The sequence below is a fragment of the Ascaphus truei genome, chromosome 2, assembly GCF_040206685.1.
Source record: "Ascaphus truei isolate aAscTru1 chromosome 2, aAscTru1.hap1, whole genome shotgun sequence".
In the NCBI taxonomy this organism is placed as follows: domain Eukaryota; kingdom Metazoa; phylum Chordata; class Amphibia; order Anura; family Ascaphidae; genus Ascaphus; species Ascaphus truei.
In genome coordinates, this window is record NC_134484.1 from 299,667,769 (window position 1) to 299,690,268 (window position 22,500).

The following is a 22,500-nucleotide window of genomic DNA, read 5'->3' on the forward strand; positions in this document are numbered from 1 at the left end:
AGCGTCCACAGGCGTGCGGAGGCTTTGGAATTTTCAGCCGAGCGCCAAGCTGTTTTTCAGCGCCCTGTCGGCTGAAAACATCCAATCAGCCTGAAGCAGCGTCAACGTCATGGCGCCGTGACGTCGGCGCCGTGACGTTGACGTCAGTGCGTCGCGGGCGATTGGCCCAGCGACGTCACTGCCCCGCCTCCAACCACCTCCCCCCCCGGCTCCCTTCGCGCATGCTGGCTCGCCTGCAAGTCCGTGGAATCGCGCTGACTTAAGCAGGCGACCCTCAGCGTTAGCGCGCCTCCGCTCTCCTGAAGCCTCTATGGCCCCCGGCCTTACACTCGCCCATGCTCTCTTCCCATCCTCTATTCCTAACAACCTCCATCCTCTCCCCCCTCCCTCTCCATTCTCTCTCTCCATCCCCTCCTCTCCATCCCCTCCCTCTCCATCTCTCCCCCCCACTTCCTCTCCCAGTCTCCATCATCTAATCCCCCCTCTCCTCTATATATGCACATACCAAAAATGCAACATTAGTTTAACACACACATACCATATACAAATACACATTTAGATTCAACATATACAAACATCAAATATACAACATATACATGCACATAATGCATGAAACACATATGCATTACAAATACACACACACACACATACCAACACAGACACACACACACACACATACCCGCACAGATACATACATACATACATACATACACACACACACACTCGCACAGATACATACACACACACACACACACACACACACACACACACACACGTAGCAACACAGATATATACACACACGTAGCAGCACAGATATATACACACACGTAGCAGCACAGATATATACACACACTTACCAGCACAGATATATACTCTCTCACACACTAGCACAGACACTTACTACACAGATACACACACACAACCGGGAGATGTAGTGAGGAGCAGCTCAGAGCAGGAATACTCTGCAGCGCCACCTGTTGCCCAGAAGCCAGACAGCCCTGTTTTCCTCCCTCCTGCCGGCTACAGCTGGTCCAATGTGACCGGCTCCACAGCGGCATCCACTCTCCTCCCACCAATCCAAACCCGGAAGGACACCGGCTGATTAATAACCGGGACATTTTCACAATTTTTGGGGCACCTGGACAGCTCATTAAAAACCGGGACATCTGGTCACCGTACTTATTTCCCCCTTGTATTTTTTGCTCCCTCTTCTCTCTTCTCACACATGCCATTCTCTTTATTTAAGCCCTTATGTATTTTCTCATGTCACGCTGTCTCTAACAATCTGATGTATGTTTTCTCAGCATCTTTTTCTCCCCCTTTCTCACTCTTTCCCCTTCCTGTCTTTCTTTTCCCTCTTATGTTTTTGTTTTGTACTTTATTTTCTGTTTGTGTTTTTCTCTTCCTTTGAGTCTTCTTACGTTTCATGTCAGTTTTGTATCCCCATGATTTAACCTTTCCCTCGAGCCACTTTCAGCCTGTCTTTCTGGCTGCAGTTCCAGCCCCATGCTGCTCTATTTGAAGCCATGTCCCTGACCCAGGCGCCGTCCACCTACGGAGGCTCTGCAGAGGAAGGGATTTCCCCTCTGCTTGCTTCCTGCATCTCATGGCCCCTGCAGAGAACCAATGTGCGGGCAGGGGGGTGGGTCCCCTAAACAACGCCGCACCCATGACAGCAGTCATGGCTGTCCCCCGTCGGCAGCCCTGCTTGACTGTGTTAATTAGGGTAGTCATTTTTTTATGATTATTCTTACTGATGAGTCAATATAAGGGATTGCATTGCCATTCTGAACTATGATTTTGCCATTTTACAAAATATAGAAAACGCCAGTGACCAATGTGGCCTTTTTTAGTTCTAAAGTAAGCGCACAGACACAATGGGGTCTGTTACCGATTCTCTTCTGGTAACAAAAGTGTGGCAAAATGTAACCTCATATTTGTTGAAGAAAATTAATCTGATTAAATGCAATTGGAGTTTTCATTTGATAAATTTGGTGCATTTCTTTTTATGGTAACCAGATTTTCAAAATGAAAAAACCGGGACACATTTACAAAATATGTTTTTTAAAACAAATTACATCACATGACGCACCCTGTTGCCATGACGACGAGACAATGACGTCAGGCGGTGACATGTTGCCATGACAATGTGGCATCATGTGATGCCTCGGCGTCATAATGCGTCCCGTTGTCATGTTAACTTGATTCCGCGTGACGTCATGGAGCGTCTTGTTCTGGCAATGTGCATTACGTGAAGTCACAAAGCCATTTTGATGGAATTTGGAGGGGAGGATACAGCCAAAGGCAAGAAAAATAAATACTGTATATAATAAAAAGATCTAAAAAAAAGTTGTTATCTCTGGGTTAGCCTTCAATAGAAGTTGGCAATCCTGGCTGCAGTGTGTGTTTCTGTATACAGAGGTGGGCACTGCAGAGTGTGATTATTGTGTGTATAGAGGTGGGGGCTTTGCTTTGGCCCTTCAACTCTTACAGCCAGGGCATTATTGGCCAAGAATGCCCAGTTTGGAGTGGATGATTACTACTTCAAAAATGTATTTATTTTCGATTCTTAACATAACACAAACTCTCGTCTCCCCCCCTTCCCTCCCTTTCTCGCTCTGTGCTCCCTCACTGTGTGTGTGTGTGCGCGCGCGTGTCTAAAACAGTTAAAAAAAATTTTTTTTAAAAAAGAAACATATATATATATATATATATATATATATATATATATATATATATATACAGTGTTCGACAAACCTATACATTTGCACGCCCCGGGCGAGTGGATTTAACATCGTGGCGAGCTCCTATTGGCCCAAGAAGCACACGTGTGGTACTAGGCGGCGAGTAGATTTTTTTGTTCGGCGAGTATATATATTTTTTATTTTTATTATTTTCTGGACTGACCTGAGGTCTGTATGGATCAGTGGTGGTCCGTCAAAACTCATCCTTGTGGCAGGCACGACAACGTCCGCTGCAGGAAAAAGGGTGCACAAATATGAATTTGAAATCAGCATTTAAATGCAATACATTTCAATTTCTAGAGACCAGCAGAAAAAACCCCACAAACCACTTTTTTTTTTAAAGTTTAACTTCAACATAACAAAGTCTATTAAGTAAAGGGATTTCACGATCAGAAATAAAACAGACCACTTTGCAGCCTGAAATCTAAAATGGACTTTCTCTACTCTACTTAAATTAAAATTAAATAAATAATGAAGACATTAATTAAAATTAAAATAATTAACAAATTAAAATTAAATAAATAATTAATTGACATAAATTAAATAAAAAAAATGTAGGCATTAATTAAAATTAAGACATTTTAAAAATGTGACATTCCTGACTTGTATGTATGTATATTACACTTTGCACAATAGGGTCTTTTGCTCTTCTCGTGGCAGTCAGTGACATCACTACCATGCAGGGCTGCACACAGCTTTCCCGGGGCCCAGGATCAACGTTTCGGCGGCCTTGTGAGAACCCCCCCTTCTCACACACCTCCCTCTCACCCTAGGGTGACCAGATTTTCAAAATGAAAAACCGGGACACATTTATAAATAATTTTTTTAAACAAATTACATCACATGACGCACCCCGTTGCCATGACAACGAGACACTGCCGTCAGGCGGTGACATGTTGCCATGACCATGTGGTATCACGTGATGCCTCGGCTCCATAATGCGTCCCATTGTCATGTTAACGTGATGCCGCGTGACGTCACGGAGCGTCTCGTTATGGCAATGGGCATTACGTGACGTCGCGCAGCCATGTTGACGAAATTTGGAGGGGAGGATACAGCCAAAGGCAAGATTAATATATAATAAAGAGATCTAAAAAAATGTTATCTCCGGGTTAGCCTTCAGTAGAAGGTGGCAACCCTGGTTGCAGTGTGTGTTTCTGTATACATAGGTGGGCCCTGCAGTGTGCGCATGTGTGTATAGAGCTGGGGGCTGCAGTGTGCGCATGTGTGTATAGAGGTGGGGGCTGCAGTGTGCGCATGTGTGTATAGAGTTGGGGGCTCCAGTGCGCGTTTGTGTGTATAGAGGTGGGGGCTGCAGTGTGTGTTTGTGTGTATAGAGGTGGGGGCTTTGCTTGGGCCCTTCAACTCTTACAGCCAGGGCATTATTGGCCAAGAATGCCCAGTTCGGAGGGGATGATTACTACTTCAAAAATGCATTTATTTTCGATTCTTAACATAACACAAACTCTCGTCTCCCCCCCTTCCCTCCCTTTCTCGCTCTCTCAGCTCCCTCACTGTGTATGTGTGTATGTGTAATTAAAATAATAAACAAATTAAAATTAAATAAATAATTGACAAATTTAAATTAAATAAAAAAATGTAGGCATTAATTAAAATTAAGACATTTTAAAAATGTGACATTCCTGACCTTGTATGTACATTACACTTTGCAAAATAGGGTCCCTTGCTGTCCTCGTGGCAGTCAGTGACATCACTGCCATGCAGGGCCGCAAACAGCTTTCCCGGGGCCCAGGACCAACGTTTCCACCAGGGCCCCCCACCCACGTTTCGGCGGCCTTGCGAGAACCCCCCTTCTCACACACCACCTCACTCTCACCCCACCTTACACTCCCCATGTATTTTTCTCCCCTCCCCACACTCAACCTCCCTCCCCAATATACGTGCACACAGTGACTGGCTGACAGACACACACACACATCTCCTCATACCTACCCCTCCTCATATCTCCCCCTCCCATATCTTCTCCTCATATCTTCTCCTCCTCATATCTCCCCCTCCCCATATCTCCTCATACCTTCCCCTCCTCATACCTTCCCCTCCTCATACCTCCCACTCCTCATCTCCTCAGTCATATCTCCCCCTCCTCATCTCCTCATATCTCCCCCTCCTCATACCTGCCCTTCCCCTCCTCATACCTTCCCCTCATACCTCCCACTCCTCATATCTCCCCCTCCTCATATCTCCCCCTCCTCATACCTTCCACCCCACATCTCCCCCTCCTCATACCTTCCACTCCCCACATCTCCTCATACCTTTCACCCCCCACATCTCCCCCTCCTCATACCTTCCACTCCCCACATCTCCCCCTCCTCATACCTTCCACTCCCCACATCTCCCCCTCCTCCATACCTTCCACTCCCCACATCTCCCCCTCCTCCATACCTTCCACTCCCCACATGTCCCCCTCCTCATACCTTCCACTCCCCACATCTCCCCCTCCTCCATACCTTACACTCCCCACATCTCCCCCTCCTCCATACCTTACACTCCCCACATCTCCCCCTCCTCCATACCTTACACTCCCCACATCTCCCCCTCCTCCATACCTTACACTCCCCACATCTCCCCCTCCTCCATACCTTACACTCCCCACATCTCCCCCTCCTCCATACCTTACACTCCCCACATCTCCCCCTCCTCCATACCTTACACTCCCCACATCTCCCCCTCCTCCATACCTTACACTCCCCACATCTCCCCCTCCTCCATACCTTACACTCCCCACATCTCCCCCTCCTCCATACCTTACACTCCCCACATCTCCCCCTCCTCCATACCTTCCACTCCTCACATCTCCCCTCCTCCATACCTTCCCCTCCCCACATCTCCCCCTCCTCATACCTTCCACTCCCCACATCTCCCCCTCCTCATTCCTTCCACTCCCCACATTTCCCCCTCCTCATACCTTCCACTCCCCACATCTCCCCCTCCTCATACCTTCCCCTCATACCTCCCACTCCTCATATCTCCCCCTCCTCATATCTCCCCCTCCTCATACCTTCCACCCCACATCTCCCCCTCCTCATACCTTCCACTCCCCACATCTCCTCATACCTTTCACCCCCCACATCTCCCCCTCCTCATACCTTCCACTCCCCACATCTCCCCCTCCTCATACCTTCCACTCCCCACATCTCCCCCTCCTCCATACCTTCCACTCCCCACATCTCCCCCTCCTCCATACCTTCCACTCCCCACATGTCCCCCTCCTCATACCTTCCACTCCCCACATCTCCCCCTCCTCCATACCTTACACTCCCCACATCTCCCCCTCCTCCATACCTTACACTCCCCACATCTCCCCCTCCTCCATACCTTACACTCCCCACATCTCCCCCTCCTCCATACCTTACACTCCCCACATCTCCCCCTCCTCCATACCTTACACTCCCCACATCTCCCCCTCCTCCATACCTTACACTCCCCACATCTCCCCCTCCTCCATACCTTACACTCCCCACATCTCCCCCTCCTCCATACCTTACACTCCCCACATCTCCCCCTCCTCCATACCTTACACTCCCCACATCTCCCCCTCCTCCATACCTTCCACTCCTCACATCTCCCCCTCCTCCATACCTTCCACTCCTCACATCTCCCCTCCTCCATACCTTCCCCTCCCCACATCTCCCCCTCCTCATACCTTCCACTCCCCACATCTCCCCCTCCTCATTCCTTCCACTCCCCACATTTCCCCCTCCTCATACCTTCCACTCCCCACATCTCCCCCTCCTCATACCTTCCACTCCCCACATCTCCCCCTCCCCACATCTCCCCCTCCTCATACCTTCCACTCCCCACATCTCCCCCTCCTCATACCTTCCACTCCCCACATCTCCCCCTCCTCATACCTTCCACTCCCCACATCTCCCCCTCCTCATACCTTCCACTCCCCACATCTCCCCCTCCTCATACCTTCCACTCCCCACATCTCCCCCTCCTCATACCTTCCACTCCCCACATCTCCCCCTCCTCATACCTTCCACTCCCCACATCTCCCCCTCCTCATACCTTCCACTCCCCACATCTCCCCCTCCTCATACATTCCACTCCCCACATCTCCCCCTCCTCTCCTCCTATGACAGACAGACAGACAGACAAAGTGGGCACCGTCAGAGGGAGGAGAGAAGTATGAGGGTGAGAGAGGTATGAGGGGGGCTCCATCAGAGTGAGGGGGAGGAGAGAGGTATAAGGGGGGGTGGGAGAAACCTAATGAAGTATAGATTGTTATTACTTGTACCCACAGAGATGTAGCCAGCAGCAAGTACACAGCTTCACTGTAATCACCTCCACAGGAGAGAGGAGGGGGGGGGGGTGTTATGTATAGCAATCAGAGACAGGGAGGCAGACTAACAGAGGTAGTTTCAGAACACACACACACTCCTCACCCCTTCCGCCGACCCCCGGTACTAAGCCCCGCCCCTGGCACTCTCTGATCTCCAACCAATCCCCTGCTTCTACTTTAAAGCCCCGCCCCGACATTCTACTATTGAAAAAAAAAGAAAAAAACCTCACGCTGCTTCCGCCCCCGCGCACCGCCGCCGGCCCGTGCACGGGACCAGGGGCAAAATCCGGGACATTTCCGGGATGGACGGTCACGACTGGTCACCCTATCTCACCCCCACCTCACACTCTTGTTCACACTCCCTTCCCCAGTATACATACTCCCCTCTCATCACACACAAAATGGCACCCTTCCACACGCACACACCAAACGAAACCCCCCTCACAAAACAGAATCCCCCCACAAAACAGAACCTGTCTCCCCCCCCCCCCAAAAAAGGCATCCCCGCAAAAATTGAACCCCCAATGGAATAACTCCCCCCCAAACAGAATCTCTCCCCCCGCCAAACAGAAACTCTCTCTTCCCCCCCACTCATTTTAGTGGATGCTTTGATGCCTTCTGCTGTTGCTGTTCTCAATGAATGCCTTCTGCTCTCAATGGATGCCTGGCTGCTGCCCTCTGCCCTTTCCTTCCAAAAGCAACGCCACAGTGTGGTTTGACCAAAATTGAAACTTTGTTCCCGCGCTGTGCAGTTTCTTGTAGCCCGCCCATTCAGCCGTCTCCTCTAATCCAGGCTCAGGAGGGGGAGAGCGAGCTCTCTGTACCGTGTTAGCCGAGCATATATATGTGATTTTAACCAATGAACTGGGGAAAAATTAGGAGAATCCTTGATGGAGAAGTGTTTAGGAGTGCTTGTAGACAGTTGGCTTACCAATAGTGCCCAATGTCGGGCAGTAGTTGCAAAGGCAAACAAGATCTTATCTTGCATTTAAGCAGCAGTTCAAGCTGCAGTTGTGTTAAAAAAAAAAAAAAAAAAAATTCAATATGTGCATCAATACAATCTGCACACTGACAAGTGATAAGCTATTTTGCTGATTGATCCGTTCTCCTGTGAACGATTTGCGAAGATTTGGCTCGGGGTTCACTAAATCACGTCAGTGCAGCAGAAGAGGACCCAAGATGTAAAGTTCTGTGTGGAAGATTATGTAACCAGGCAGTCACTAGATTTAATTGGTGCACTGCTAGAGAGAGGGTAGGGCTCAAAAATGGATGTGTGCCACAGCCTGTTTTAGAAGAGGAAGGTGATGTGCCTTTGCAATTGGTTGCTATAGAAACAAAAATGCTTGTTACTTTAGAATACATAAAAAATGTCATGAACCATTTCTTTTTAAATGCTACAAGTATTTTCTCATATTACAGACATGATTTATTTAAAAAAAAAAAACACATGTAGTATATTGCTTCAGCTTTAAATGGGAATTGGTAGTAAGACCACACAATGAATATGGAGTACAGTTTTGGGCATCACTCCATACAAAATAAATTTCGTAACTAGAAAAAGTGCAGAGAAGAGCCACAAAATTAATATTAATAAGGCTACACTTATAGTGCCGACGACATGACGTCAGGCTGCGGTCTCTGAAAAAATCAAATTGAGATGACTTCCAGCGATCGCGACAAAGCCGTCGAGCCATCACACTTACTATAAGCGCACACGACGGCGGCAACGCATTTGTTTGTCGCAACGTCGTGTCACTGTCGCTGGCACTATAAGTGCAGCCTAAGGGGATGGATAATTGGATTTATTAATAGAGGCTAGCTAAAATTAGATTTGTTTTTATGAGTAGAGGCTAGCTAAATTAGATTTGTTGACATTAGAAAAGAGGCATCTAAGAAGGGATATGATAATTATATAAAAATATATTTGGGGATAATACAAGGAGCTTTCAAAGGAACTATTCATCCCAAGAGCAGTACAAACAACACAGGGTTATCCCTTAAGGTTGGAGGAAAGGAGATTTCACCAGCAACAAAGGAAAGGGTTCTTTACAGTAAGGGCAGTTAAAATGTGGAATTCCTTATCCATGGAGACTGTGATGGCAGATACAATAGATTTGTTCAAAAAAAGGTTGGATATCTTTTTAGAAAGGAAAGGTATACAGGCAGTCCTCGTTTTACAATGCTTCGCTTTACAACGAATGGCTTATCCAACGCTATGCAATGCATACCTATATTCATTTTTACAACTCCAAAATGGCTTATCCAACGCTCTTACGACGCTTTGCAACGTTGTGTATGTGTGTATATATATACACATTCACATAAACAACGTTGCAAAGCGTCGTAAGAGCGTATATATATATAATATTATACTATATAATATTATATTATACTATATAATATATTATTTATTATGTTATATTATATATATAATACAGTATATACACTATATAATTTATGTGTGTGCTGCATATCTTATTGCCTGCATAAAATATTTGGTGTATTTTAGTGTTAAAAATGCCTTCAGGAACGGAACTTTTCATTTAAACAGTGTTCCTATGGGAAAACGTGTTTCGCTTTACAACACCATTTTGAGTAACGCATTGTGTCGGATAACCGAGGACTGCCTGTACAGGGTTATACCAAATTAGTAAACATGAGGAGGATGTTGATTGCCAAGGAAATAATTTTTCCCCTTATGAGAACATTGGATGATTTTTCCCTGGGGTATTTTGTTTGCCTTCCTCTATCCTATACTTGTATTATCAGTATATCTATCCAAAGTACCTGTCATCTAAATGTAGCATGGGTTGAACTTGATGGACATATGTCTTCTTTTTTTTTCCAACCTCATTTACTATGTAACTATGACATGGTGTCTCACTGTTGAACCCCTTTTGAACTCCTTATCTTGCTTCTATCTTCATGTAATACCTCAGCTCTAAATATATAATTATATGAGTTAATGTTGTGATTGTGGCTAGTGGTTCCGAACACCACATAGACTTATACCCAATCTAGTGAGAGGAGCTCGACCTAGCAGGACAACTTACAGAGCCTGCAACTGATACACTGATCAGATGCATTTGTAACCACTGCCTGATCATACAAACGGGATGTGGTTCCTATGCAATACTGATCTCATATATCCTGATATTAATCAAGGATCTTTTTAAGTGTCTAGCCTACAATAACGAGGGGTACATTAGGCTGATCTGTTTAAGCATAGCCACCTCCAAATAGTGAAGACTTTACCACTAGATAGCACTTTTTTTCTGCAGCAGACTGAATTGATTTAACTAATTCAGCTGCATTAAGGAGGAGGGAATATATCTCTTCAACTTTGATAATAGCCCTCCACCATTACAATAAGGAGGGATTACTTAGTGCTAATATATTACCCCATATACATTGTATATGGTGATACAGGTCTGTGTGTCAAGCTTTTTAACTATATACAGCTAAACCCCGTTATAACGCGGGTCTCGGGGTCCACCCCGAGATCACCGCGTTACTAACGGGGTCGCGAGAAAAAAAAATGGCCGCCGCGCTTTAGCGCATATTCATCCCGCGGGACAGGAGATGGGAGCGGGCATGTCCCTCCGCTCCCCGCTTCCCCCTGTCACCGCGGGACAGGCCGCGGGGCAGGAGATGGGAGCGGGGATGTCTCTCCTGTCCCCGCTTCCCCCTGTCACCTCGGAACAGGCCGCGGGGCAGGAGATGGGAGCGGGGATGTCCCTCCTGTCCCCGCTTCCCCCTGTCACCTCGGGACAGGCCGCGGGGCAGGAGATGGGAGCGGGGATGTCCCTCCTGTCCCCGCTTCCCCCTGTCACCTCGGGACAGGCCGCGGGGCAGGAGATGGGAGCGGGGATGTCCCTCCTGTCCCCGCTTCACCCTGTCACCGCGGGACAGGCCGCGGGGCAGGAGATGGGAGCGGGGATGTCCCTCCTGTCCCCGCTTCACCCTGTCACCGCGGGACAGGCCGCGGGGCAGGAGATGGGAGCGGGGATGTCCCTCCTGTCCCCGCTTCCCCCTGTCACCTCGGGACAGGCCGCGGGGCAGGAGATGGGAGCGGGGATGTCCCTCCTGTCCCCGCTTCACCCTGTCACCGCGGGACAGGCCGCGGGGCAGGAGATGGGAGTGGGGATGTCCCTCAGGTCGCCGCTTACCTCAGAACCATGCTGCCTGCATGGAGGTTGTAGCGGGGGGTTTCTTCTCCCCACCGCTGTCCCCGGTGCTCCCGCTGCCTGCGCGGGAGGAGGGGGGGGAGCGGGTGGTGGTGCTGGTCGCGGCCCGTCTGTGTAGAGTGAGAGAGTGTGTGTGTATGTATATATGGGAGAGAAAGTGTGTGTGTGTATATGGGTGTGTGAGTGTGGGTAAGTGTCTGTGAGTGTGTGTAAGTGTCTGAGTGTGTGTCTGAGTGTGTGTGTAAGTGTGTGTGAGTGTCTGTGAGTGTCTGTGAGTGTGTAAGTGTGTGTGAGTGTGTGTGAGTGTGTGTGAGTGTGTGTAAGTGTGTGTGAGTGTGTGTGAGTGTCTGTGAGTGTGTAAGTGTGTGTGAGTGTGTGTGAGTGTCTGTGAGTGTGAGTGTGTGTGAGTGTCTGTGAGTGTGTAAGTGTGTGTGAGTGTGTGTGAGTGTGTGTGAGTGTGTGTGAGTGTGTGTGAGTGTGTGTGAGTGTGTGTGAGTGTGTGTGAGTGTGTGTGAGTGTGTGTGAGTGTGTGTGAGTGTGTGTGAGTGTGTGTGAGTGTCTAAGTGTGTGTAAGTGTGTGTAAGTGTGTGTAAGTGTGTGTGAGTGTGTGTGAGTGTGTGTGAGTGTGTGTGTGTGTGTGTGTGTGTGTGTGAGTGTGTGTGAGTGTCTGTAAGTGTGCGTGAGTGTGCGTAAGTGTGTGTGAGTGTGCGTGAGTGTGGTCAGTGTGTGTGCAGTGTGTCAGTGTGAGCAATGAGCAGTGTGTGTGCAGTGTGCAGTGTGTGTGCAGTGTGGCAGTGAGCAATGAGCAGTGTGTGCAGTGAGTGTGTGCAGTGTGTCAGTGTGAGCAATGAGCAGTGTGTGTGCAGTGTGCAGTGTGTGTGCAGTGTGGCAGTGTGAGCAATGAGCAGTGTGTGTGCAGTGAGTGTGTGCAGTGTGCAAAAAAAAAAATGTAAAAAAAAATTTTTAAAAAAATTTTTTTTTTTTTTTTTTTTTTTTTTTTTAAAAAACGGGAGCCACGGGAAAACCGCGTTATAACCGAATCGCGGTATAACGAGGCGCGTTATAACGGGGTTTAGCTGTATTACTCAGGCAGTGTCTGTGAGTCAGTGTGTAGTTACGTGTATTACTCAGGCAGTGTCTGTGAGTCAGTGTGTAGTTACATGTATTACTCAGGCAGTGTCTGTGAGTCAGTGTGTAGTTACATGTAATACTCAGGCAGTGTCTGAGTCAGTGCGTAGTTACATGTATTACTCAGGCAGTGTCAGTGAGTCAGTGCGTAGTTACATGTATTACTCAGGCAGTGTCTGTGAGTCAGTGTGTAGTTACATGTAATACTCAGGCAGTGTCTGAGTCAGTGCGTAGTTACATGTAATACTCAGGCAGTGTCTGTGAGTCAGTGCGTAGTTACATGTATTACTCAGGCAGTGTCTGAGTCAGTGCGTAGTTACATGTATTACTCAGGCAGTGTTTGTGAGTCAGTTTGTAGTTACATGTATTACTCAGTCAGTGTATGTGAGTCAGTGCGTAGTTACATGTATGACTCAGGCAGTATCTGTGAGTCAGTGTGTAGTTACGTGTATTACTCTGCAGTGTCTGTGAGTCAGTGTGTAGTTACATGTAATACTCAGGCAGTGTCTGTGACTCAGTGTGTAGTTACATGTAATACTCAGGCAGTGTCTGTGAGTCAGTGTGTAGTAACGTGTATTACTCAGGCAGTGTCTGTGAGTCAGTGTGTAGTTACATGTATTACTCAGGCAGTGTCTGTGAGTCAGTGCGTAGTTACATGTAATACTCAGGCAGTGTCTGTGAGTCAGTGCGTAGTTACATGTATTACTCAGGCAGTGTCTGTGAGTCAGTGTGTAGTTACGTGTATTACTCAGGCAGTGTCTGTGAGTCAGTGCGTAGTTACATGTATTACTCAGGCAGTGTCTGTGAGTCAGTGTGTAGTTACATGTATTACTCAGGCAGTGTCTGTGAGTCAGTGCGTAGTTACATGTATTACTCAGGCAGTGTCTGTGAGTCAGTGTGTAGTTACTGTACAGTACATGTATTACTCAGGCAGTGTCTGTGAGTCAGTGCGTAGTTACATGTATTACTCAGGCAGTGTCTGTGAGTCAGTGTGTAGTTACATGTATTACTCAGGCAGTGTCTGTGAGTCAGTGTGTAGTTACATGTATTACTCAGGCAGTGTCTGTGAGTCAGTGTGTAGTTACATGTATGACTCAGGCAGTATCTGTGAGTCAGTGTGTAGTTACGTGTATTACTCTGCAGTGTCTGTGAGTCAGTGTGTAGTTACATGTAATACTCAGGCAGTGTCTGTGAGTCAGTGTGTATTACTCAGGCAGTGTCTGTGAGTCAGTGTGTAGTTACATGTATTACTCAGGCAGTGTCTGTGAGTCAGTGTGTAATTACATGTATTACTCAGGCAGTGTCAGTGCGTAGTTACATGTATTACTCAGGCAGTGTCTGTGAGTCAGTGCGTAGTTACATGTATTACTCAGGCAGTGTCTGTGAGTCAGTGCGTAGTTACATGTATTACTCAGGCAGTGTCTGTGAGTCAGTGTGTAGTTACGTGTATTACTCAGGCAGTGTCTGTGAGTCAGTGTGTAGTTACGTGTATTACTCAGGCAGTGTCTGTGAGTCAGTGTGTAGTTACGTGTTTTACTCAGGCAGTGTCTGTGAGTCAGTGTGTGACATGTATTACTCGGGCAGTGTCTGTGAGTCAGTGTGTAGTTACATGTATTACTCAGGCAGTGTCTGTGAGTCAGTGTGTAGTTACGTGTATTACTCAGGCAGTGTCTGTGAGTCAGTGTGTAGTTACTTGTATTACTCAGGCAGTGTCTGTGAGTCAGTGTGTAGTAACGTGTATTACTCAGGCAGTGTCTGTGAGTCAGTGTGTGACATGTATTACTCAGGCGGTGTCTGTGAGTCAGTGTGTAGTTACATGTATTACTCAGGCAGTGTCTGTGAGTCAGTGTCTGACATGTATTACTCAGGCGGTGTCTGTGAGTCAGTGTGTAGTTACGTGTATTACTCAGGCAGTGTCTGTGAGTCAGTGTGTAGTTACATGTATTACTCAGGCAGTGTCTGTGAGTCAGTGCGTAGTTACATGTATTACTCAGGCAGTGTCTGTGAGTCAGTGTGTAGTTACATGTATTACTCAGGCAGTGTCTGTGAGTCAGTGTGTAGTTACATGTATTACTCAGGCAGTGTCTGTGAGTCAGTGTGTAGTTACATGTATTACTCAGGCAGTGTCTGTGAGTCAGTGTGTAGTTACATGTATGACTCAGGCAGTATCTGTGAGTCAGTGTGTAGTTACGTGTATTACTCTGCAGTGTCTGTGAGTCAGTGTGTAGTTACATGTAATACTCAGGCAGTGTCTGTGACTCAGTGTGTAGTTACATGTAATACTCAGGCAGTGTCTGTGAGTCAGTGTGTAGTAACGTGTATTACTCAGGCAGTGTCTGTGAGTCAGTGTGTAGTTACATGTATTACTCAGGCAGTGTCTGTGAGTCAGTGTGACATGTATTACTCAGGCGGTGTCTGTGAGTCAGTGTGTAGTTACGTGTATTACTCAGGCAGTGTCTGTGAGTCAGTGTGTGACATGTATTACTCAGGTGGTGTCTGTGAGTCAGTGTGTAGTTACGTGTATTACTCAGGCAGTGTCTGTGAGTCAGTGTGTAGTTACATGTATTATTCAGGCAGTGTCTGTGAGTCAGTGTGTAGTTACATGTATTACTCAGGCAGTGTCTGTGAGTCAGTGTGTAGTTACGTGTATTACTCAGGCAGTGTCTGTGAGTCAGTGTGTAGTTACATGTATTACTCAGGCAGTGTCTGTGAGTCAGTGTGTAGTTACATGTATTACTCAGGCAGTGTCTGTGAGTCAGTGCATAGTTACGTGTATTACTCAGGCAGTGTCTGTGAGTCAGTGTGTAGTTACAGTACATGTATTACTCAGGCAGTGTCTGTGAGTCAGTGTCTAGTTACATGTATTACTCAGGCAGTGTCTGTGTCAGTGTGTAGTTACATGTATTACTCAGGCAGTGTCTGTGAGTCAGTGTGTGACATGTATTACTCAGGCAGTGTCTGTGAGTCAGTGTGTAGTTACGTGTATTACTCAGGCAGTGTCTGTGAGTCAGTGTGTAGTTACATGTATTACTCAGTCAGTGTGTGACATGTATTACTCAGGCAGTGTCTGTGAGTCAGTGTGTAGTTACATGTATTACTCAGGCAGTGTCTGTGAGTCAGTGTGACATGTATTACTCAGGCGGTGTCTGTGAGTCAGTGTGTAGTTACGTGTATTACTCAGGCAGTGTCTGTGAGTCAGTGTGTGACATGTATTACTCAGGCGGTGTCTGTGAGTCAGTGTGTAGTTACGTGTATTACTCAGGCAGTGTCTGTGAGTCAGTGTGTGACATGTATTACTCAGGCAGTGTCTGTGAGTCAGTGCGTAGTTACATGTATTACTCAGGCAGTGTCTGTGAGTCAGTGTGTAGTTACGTGTATTACTCAGGCAGTGTCTGTGAGTCAGTATTACTCAGTCAGTGTGTGACATGTATTACTCAGGCAGTGTCTGTGAGTCAGTGTGTAGTTACATGTATTACTCAGGCAGTGTCTGTGAGTTAGTGTGACATGTATTTCTCAGGCGGTGTCTGTGAGTCAGTGTGTAGTTACGTGTATTACTCAGGCAGTGTCTGTGAGTCAGTGTGTGACATGTATTACTCAGGCAGTGTCTGTGAGTCAGTGCGTAGTTACATGTACAGCTAAACCCCGTTATAACGCGGGTCTCGGGGTCCACCCCGAGATCACCGCGTTACTAACGGGGTCGCGAGAAAAAAAAATGGCCGCCGCGCTTTAGCGCATATTCATCCCGCGGGACAGGAGATGGGAGCGGGCATGTCCCTCCGCTCCCCGCTTCCCCCTGTCACCGCGGGACAGGCCGCGGGGCAGGAGATGGGAGCGGGGATGTCTCTCCTGTCCCCGCTTCCCCCTGTCACCTCGGGACAGGCCGCGGGGCAGGAGATGGGAGCGGGGATGTCCCTCCTGTCCCCGCTTCACCCTGTCACCGCGGGACAGGCCGCGGGGCAGGAGATGGGAGCGGGGATGTCCCTCCTGTCCCCGCTTCACCCTGTCACCGCGGGACAGGCCGCGGGGCAGGAGATGGGAGCGGGGATGTCCCTCCTGTCCCCGCTTCCCCCTGTCACCTCGGGACAGGCCGCGGGGCAGGAGATGGGAGCGGGGATGTCCCTCCTGTCCCCGCTTCACCCTGTCACCGCGGGACAGGCCGCGGGGCAGGAGATGGGAGTGGGGATGTCCCTCAGGTCGCCGCTTACCTCAGAACCATGCTGCCTGCATGGAGGTTGTAGCGGGGGGTTTCTTCTCCCCACCGCTGTCCCCGGTGCTCCCGCTGCCTGCGCGGGAGGAGGGGGGGGAGCGGGTGGTGGTGCTGGTCGCGGCCCGTCTGTGTAGAGTGAGAGAGTGTGTGTGTATGTATATATGGGAGAGAAAGTGTGTGTGTGTATATGGGTGTGTGAGTGTGGGTAAGTGTCTGTGAGTGTGTGTAAGTGTCTGAGTGTGTGTCTGAGTGTGTGTGTAAGTGTGTGTGAGTGTCTGTGAGTGTCTGTGAGTGTGTAAGTGTGTGTGAGTGTGTGTGAGTGTGTGTGAGTGTGTGTAAGTGTGTGTGAGTGTGTGTGAGTGTCTGTGAGTGTGTAAGTGTGTGTGAGTGTGTGTGAGTGTGTGTGAGTGTGTGTGAGTGTGTGTGAGTGTCTGTGAGTGTCTAAGTGTGTGTAAGTGTGTGTGAGTGTGTGTGAGTGTCTGTGAGTGTGTAAGTGTGTGTGAGTGTGTGTGAGTGTGTGTGAGTGTGTGTGAGTGTGTGTGAGTGTGTGTGAGTGTCTAAGTGTGTGTAAGTGTGTGTGAGTGTGTGTGAGTGTCTAAGTGTGTGTAAGTGTGTGTGTGTGTGTGTGTGTGTGTGTGTGTGTGAGTGTGTGTGAGTGTCTGTAAGTGTGCGTGAGTGTGCGTAAGTGTGTGTGAGTGTGCGTGAGTGTGGTCAGTGTGTGTGCAGTGTGTCAGTGTGAGCAATGAGCAGTGTGTGTGCAGTGTGCAGTGTGTGTGCAGTGTGGCAGTGAGCAATGAGCAGTGTGTGTGCAGTGAGTGTGTGCAGTGTGTCAGTGTGAGCAATGAGCAGTGTGTGTGCAGTGTGCAGTGTGTGTGCAGTGTGGCAGTGTGAGCAATGAGCAGTGTGTGTGCAGTGAGTGTGTGCAGTGTGCAAAAAAAAAAATGTAAAAAAAAATGTAAAAAAAAATTTTTTTTTTTTTTTTTTTTTTTTTTTTTTAAAAAACGGGAGCCACGGGAAAACCGCGTTATAACCGAATCGCGGTATAACGAGGCGCGTTATAACGGGGTTTAGCTGTAGTTATTTAGCACATATCTCATCACACCCTGATTATAGCAGGCTTCTGACTGGGATATATGGTCATTTTTATTCTCATTTATGTACACCCCTTTATTTTAAGAGATATATCATTAAAATTATTTTTAATCCTTATCACTTATCATTACTATTACTAGTTACTTTAGCGTTATAGAGTGCTACCAGCTGAGTCCTTTTTTCTTTTGTGTATTCGTTATAACAATTCTCAGCACAGCACCAATACTCATTCACTCATTTAAACTGACTATTAGCTGAGCAGAGGTTTCTGTCCCCTTCCCCCCCCCCCCCCCCGTGTGTGTGTGTGTGTGTGTGTGTGTGTGTGTGTGTGTGTGTGTATATAGATAGATAGATATAGATAGATATATATATATATATATACACACACAGGTTTTTATGTCACACTAAATACAAAACTTTTTTGACAAACTTGTGGAGTGCTGCCTCTGATATTCGCTCAAACGGTATCGTATTTCTTATATATATATACACATATATACACATTTTAAGTTATGGTGGGTGAAAGGCGTCAAGAAACCTCCACCCTGTAGCAAATTGTCACGGACATGCTCGCCACAAACCGGGACCGGATCGCGGGGCTTAGGTGGGGTTACATAATCACTGACTTTAGACCACATAGTCGGATCCGGAGTGCGAAGTCCATTGTCAAACAAACTGGGATAAGAACTCGAGAAGGCAGCGTAGTCTGTGGACAAGCCAGGGTCAGGATTGGGGAAGGCAGCATCGTCGTTATTCGGGCAGGAGTTCTGCAATGGGTAGACAGGAGCTCTCCGCTTCAGCGTGTGAGCGGGCTCTGCGCGAGGAGCGGCCTTGGCCCATGACGCCAGTCTCTGTAGGGGGAGACAGCAGGCTGGCCGAAGGATACCGCAGGGCAGCGCCGGGGAAAAAACAGCGCTTCAGCACAAGAGTCCAAAACAGGTCTCTGCGTGGAGAGTAGCAGCAGACCTCAGGAAACGGAAGGTAACCTCTGCTAGGGGAGAATGCAGCAGGTAACAGGAACCAGTGCTGGCAAACCAGCGCTTCAGTACAGGAGTCTGAAACAGGCCTCTGCGTGGAGAGTAGCAGCAGACCACAGGAACACAGAATATATATGTGTGTGTGTGTGTGTGTATATATATATGTATGTATATGTATGTATATGTATGTATATGTATGTATATGTATGTATATATGTATATATATATATATCTCTCATACATATATATATATATCATACATACACACACAGTGTTCGACAATTATATACATTTACACGCCCGGGGCGTGTGGATTTAACCCCCGGGCGAGTAAACATTGGCCCAAGCAGCACACGTGTGTTTTTTAAATTTCCCGCGCTCGCGCTGCTGTTTTTCCCACGCTCGCGCTGGAGAAAAAAAAAAAAGCCGGAGGCGGGTTCATGTTGTTGGGGAGATTACCCCGCCTCCGGATCTCTGTGCAGTGCCTTCGCTCCTCCCCTGCCTCTCAGCAACTTTCCCTCCTCAGCGCTTCTACTCCTCCCCCTTCCGGCAGCCAGCCCCTTCCACGCCTGTCTGCCTCAGGCCCCTGCAGGGCCATCTGGGGGGGGGTGCGCACGCGCTGGGGGGGGGGGGGGGGGGCGGCACGTGGAGTTCCCGGCCACGTTTCCCATCAGGGAGGTTGGTGTGGCCGTGCGGCTGTTCCCTGCTCACCACCGATCCCACCGTCGCAACTAATGCCCGACCTCCCCCTGACACCCCTCCTGGCTGCAGCCTGGGCGCACGCGCGGCTTGCCACGTTTCCCATCGGGGAGGTTGGCGGCCGTGCGTCTGTCCTGCTGGCCCCCCCCGATCCTCCCGCTGGCCCCCCGACCCCTCCGCTGGCCCCGGATCCTCCTGCTGGCCCCCCGACCCCTCCGCTGGCCCCCGATCCTCCTGCTGCCCCCCGATCCTCCCGCTGGCCCCCCCAGATCCTCCCGCTGGCCCCCAGATCGACCCGCTGCCCCCCTGATCCTCCCGCTGCCCCCCCCGCTGGCCCCCCGATCCTCCCGCTGCCCCCCCCCGCTGGCCCCCCGATCCTCCCGCTGGCCCCCCGACCCCTCCGCTGGCCCCCGATCCTCCTGCTGCCCCCCGATCCTACCGCTGGCCCCCCCGATCCTCCCGCTGGCCCCCAGATCGACCCGCTGCCCCCCCCGATCCTCCCGCTGGCCCCCCGATCCTCCCGCTGCCCCCCCGCTGCCCCCCCGATCATCCGCTGGCCCCCCGATCCTCCCGCTGGCCCCCCGATCCACCCGCTGGCCCCCCGATCCACCCGCTGGCCCCCCGATCCTCCCGCTGGCCCCTCGATCCTTCCGCTGGTCCCCCCACCCTCCCGCTGCCCCCCCCATCCTCCCGCTGGCCCCCCATTCCCCTGCTGGCCCCCCCATCCCCCCGCTGCCCCCCCGATCCTCCCGCAACTCCTGCCCGATCCACTGGCATGTGGAGCAGCATGTGGAGGACAAGCAGGCCCTGGAGGAACAGGTAGGGCCCCTCCCTTCCAATGAATACCAACCCAGTCGCCCAGCCAGTGAGTGTGTGTCTGTGATTGTGTGTTTGTGGGTGTGTGAGTGTGGGTGTGTCTGTGTGTGTGGGTGTGTGTGTGTGTTTGTGTGTATGAGTGGGTGTGTGTCTGTGAGTGTCTGAGTGACTGTGAGTGTGTGTTTGTCTGTGTGTGTTTGTGTGAGTGTCTGTCTGTGTGTGTCTGTCTGTGTGTGTCTGTCTGTGTGTGTCTGTCGGTGTGTGGGTGTCTGAGTGTGGGTGTCTGAGTGTGGGTGTCTGAGTGTGGGTGTCTGTGTGTCTGTGTCTGTGTGTCTGTGTCTGTCTGTCTGTGTCTGTCTGTCTGTGAGTGTGTGTCTGTCTGTCTGTCTGTGAGTGTGTGTCTGTCTGTCTGTCTGTGAGTGTGTGTCTGTCTGTCTGTCTGTGAGTGTGTGTCTGTCTGTCTGTGAGTGTGTGTCTGTCTGTGAGTGTGTGTGAGAGAGTCCGTGAGTGTGTGTGTCTGTGAATGTGTCACCCTCTCACCCTCTCCCTGTGTCACCCTCTCCCTGTGTCACCCTCTCCCTGTGTCACCCTCTCCCTGTGTCACCCTCTCCCTGTGTGACTGATTGTTGCTCACTGCTGCTGTGATGCCTGCAGGAGCTGAAGGCAATGTACAGGGTCTGTCTCTCTTCCTGGCATGGACTCTCTCTCTCTCCCTGACTATCTCTCCTTCTCTTGGCACTCACATTCTCTCTCCCTGACCACATCACCTTCTTCTAGCACTGACTTTCTTCCCTTGTCTCTCCTCCTGCAATTTCTGGCGCCCCCTGCAATCACCGGCCCTCCTACAGCCACAGGGCCCGGCCTGACCATCCCTAAGGCAAGACTATTTTTTTATATTTGGGGGTGGGAAGTGGGAGGGAGAGAAATACAGAGGAAGAGAGAGGAAAATAGAGGGGGCCCACAAGATGTGAAATCGGGCTAGCAACACTGCCGATTGGGGGGGGGATGGGGGGGCGGTCAGATCTGTGGTCCTGGGCCCCGGGAGGCAATATATTTAATTATATATTTATTATAAACTTTTCATTAAAATGTATTAAATAATAATGGAAAATAAAATGTTTCTCACCCACACCCTCACTGCACCCCCTCCCCTGCAAGGGGTCCTGGTTGCGCCGGGGGGAAGCCTGCTGAGAGGGAGTTGCGAGGGAAAGGGCTGCTATAAACACGCAGGGACGTTTATATGTACAGTCACAATCCTGCTTTATTATTGTGCTTAATGTGAGAAGGGCACTTTACTGTTGTTCATAAATTTTAATACAATAAAAGTATTTCTATGAGGAGAGACTAGCTAAATTAGATTTATTCACATTAGAAAAGAAGCGTCAAATAGAGGAGATATGATAAATAGGTAAACCAGTGTTTTTTAACCGGGGTTCCTCAAGCACCCCTCAGGGGTTCTGCGGCCGCCAGAGGGGGCGAGCTGGGACAACTCTCCCAGCTGTTCCAGGACTGGCGGTGCGGCGGCACCCCCACACAGCAGTGACCCGGCGGCTCCTGAGCACAACAGCAGCCGACAGCTCATTGCTATTCTCTCTGCGTTCTCCGGTCAGGCACACTCTCGTAGGGGGGGAGTGGAGGGAAACACATTCCAAGGAGAGAGAGAATAAGTGTGGGTGTCTGTAAGTGGGAGAGTGTGCACATGCGCAAGGGAGAGAGTGAAGGGGAGGAGGAGCGTAAGGAGGGGAGAGAGAGACCGGGGGGAGAGAGGCGGGGTGACGGGAGGGGGGGAGGAGAGACGGGGTGAGGGTTGGGGTTCCCAGAATTTCAAAATTGAATTCTGGGGTTCCCTAACCAAAAAAAGGTTCAAAACCACTTAGGTAAACATAGGAAGGATGTTGATCCTGGGAGAAATCCAATTGCCAATTCTTGGAGTCAGGAAGGAATTTATTTTTCTCTTTATGAATGATCATTGGATAATGATTCGCTGTGGTTTCTGTTTGCCTTCCTCTGGGTCTATATACTGTAAGTACGGATATAGGATAAAGTATCTGTCGTCTACATTTGGCATAGGTTAAACTTGATGTACACGTGTCATTTTCCAACCTCCTCTGCTATGTAACTATGAGACAAGGACTAATTTTAGTAAAGTTTAAATGTAAAACGAAATGCTTTTATTTGTGCGAGCTTTCGAGATACACTGATCTCTTCTTCCGGCGGTGTTACAATGAGTGAAGCCAAAAAAGGGTTTTTACTTTAAAACAGTGCATACTGGAATATGATCTGTGATTGAAGCTTATCCTTCCCCCCTGTGCAGTATGCGTTTTATGACTTGAGGAGTTAAAAG

At 49.1% G+C, this 22,500-nt stretch overlaps 1 protein-coding gene across 6 annotated transcripts in view; it reads left to right on the top strand.

Moving 5' to 3' along the window:
• PLEKHG4B (pleckstrin homology and RhoGEF domain containing G4B) overlaps positions 1–22,500 on the top strand; it is a 378,808-nt gene that overhangs the window by 168,009 nt on the left and 188,299 nt on the right. The window lies entirely within an intron of this gene.